The following is a 2,441-nucleotide window of genomic DNA, read 5'->3' on the forward strand; positions in this document are numbered from 1 at the left end:
TTGGGGAGAGAGAGGGATGCAAAATTTGAGAGACTATTGAATGCTGAAAATGAACTGAGAGTTGAAGGGGAAGGGGGAGGGGGGAAAAGAGGTGGTGGTGATGGTGGAGGGCACTTATGGGGAAGAGCACTGGGTGTTATATGGAAGACAATTTGACAATAAAATATTATGGAAAAAAATAAATAAAATCAGGTTACATTACATAGGCTGTTTTGTAGTCTACTCTACCAATCTTTGCCTTTTCATACCAACAAAATGTTTTTCAAATTCCTGATCTAGTTTTCGTTTGCCAAATTGTGCTGAAACATCATACACACACACACACACACACACACACACACATTTATTTATTATTGAAGTATAATTGACATATAACATTAGTTTCAGGTGTACAGCATGGTGGTTTGCAATATCTATAAATTACTCAATGATATGTGTAGTCACTGTTGGATCAATGATGTTTGAGTTAATATAATCGTTTTAGTTTGCCAGGAACCATGCCCATACAAGATGGCAGACTTAACCAATAAATATTGTGTGTATTCTGATTACTCCACTGACCAACTGGCCATTCCCTGTCTCTCTTTCCTTCCTCGGGTCTCCCTGGTCCCTGCGACACAAAAATATTGAAATTAGGCCCATTAATAGCCCTACAATGGCCTCTAGAGGTTCAGTTGTTTGGAAGAGTTGCACAGCTCTCATTTTAAATAAAACACTAGCAGTGATTAAGCTTAGTGAGGAAGGCATGTCAAAAGTTAAGATAAGCTGGAAGCTAGGCCTTTTGTACCAGTTGGCCAAGTTGCAAATGCAAAGGAAAAGTTTTTGAAGGACATGAAAAGTGCTAACCCAATGAATACACCAATGATAGGAAAGCAAAACAATCTTATTTCTGGAAGGCAGCTATGCTCACCACTATACCACTTACGTTGCTAAAACGGCCTTATTTCTGATATAGAGAAAGTTTGAGTGGTCTGGGCAGACGATCCAACCAGCCACAACATTCCCTTAAACCAAAGGCCTAATCCAGAGCAAGGCCCTAACACTCTTCAATTCTGTGAAGGCCGAGAGAGGTGAAGAAGCTGCAGAAAGAAAGTCTGACGCTAGTGGAGGTTGGTTCATGAGGTTGGAGGAAAGAAGCTATCTCTGTAACATCAGAGTACAAGGTGAAACAGCAAGTGCTGATGTAGAAACTGAACAAATTATCCAGAAGATCTAGAAGCTAGATTAATGAAGATTGTGATAGATAGAAGATAATTAATGAAGGTGGCTACCCTAAATAGATTTTTATTGTAGACAAACAGCCTTCTTTTGTAAGAAGACACCATCTAATACTTTCGTAGCTAGAAAGGAGAACTCAATGCCTGGTTTCAAAGCTTCAAAGACAGGAGACTCTTGTTAAGGACTAATACAGCTGGTGACTTTTAAGTTGAAGGCAATGCTCATTTCCAATCCTCTGAATTCTAAAGTCCTAAAATTATGCTAAATCTGCACTGCCTGTACTCTATAGATGGAAAAACTAGACCTGGATGATAGCACATCTGATTATAACATGGTTTACTGGACATTTTAAGCCTACTGCTGAGAACTACTGCTCAAAAAAAAAAAAAGATTCCTTTCAAAATATTACTACTCATTGATGATGCACCTGGTCACACAAGGACTCTGATGGAGATCTACAATGAGATGAATGTGGTTTTCTTCTTTCATTTTATGTTTATTTTTGAGAGAGAGAGAGAGAGAGAGAGAGAGAGAGAGAGAGAGAGAGAGAGAGAGAAAGTACACACGAGTGGGGGCAGGGCTGAGAGAGAAGGAGACAGATGATCTGAAGTAAGCTTCATGCTGTCAGCACAGAGCTTGATGTGGGGCTTGAATTCACAAACCACAAGATCATCACCTGAGCTGAAGTCAGATGCTTAACTGACTGAGCTGCCCAGGAACCCCAAGATGACTGTGGTTTTCATGCCTGTTCACACAGCATCCATTCTGCAGCCCATGGATCAGGAGTAATTTTGACTTTCAAGTCTTATTTTCAAATAGTTAGATATTATTATTATTTTTTAATGTTTTACTTATTTTTGAGAGAGAGAGACAGCATGAGGAAGGAAGGGTCAGAGAGAGGGAGACACAGAATCCAAAAACAGGCTCCAGGCTCTGAGCTAGCTGTCAGCACAGAGCCCGACATGGGGCTCAAACCCATGAACCATGAGATCATGACCTGAGCTGAAGCCGGATGCTTAACTGAGTGAGCCACCGAGGCGCTCCTAATTAGATATTATTAATTATCTAATAATAAGTAATTGAATGATAATATTAATAATACGACCTTAAAATGTTATTATTTCAAGTCTTATTATTTTTGTAAGGCTATTCTTGCCATAGATTGTGATTCCTCTGATGGACATGGGCAAAGTCAGTGGAAAACCTTCTGGAAAAGTCCCTCT

Source organism: Suricata suricatta, chromosome 14, assembly GCF_006229205.1.
Source record: "Suricata suricatta isolate VVHF042 chromosome 14, meerkat_22Aug2017_6uvM2_HiC, whole genome shotgun sequence".
Classification (NCBI taxonomy): Eukaryota; Metazoa; Chordata; class Mammalia; order Carnivora; family Herpestidae; genus Suricata; species Suricata suricatta.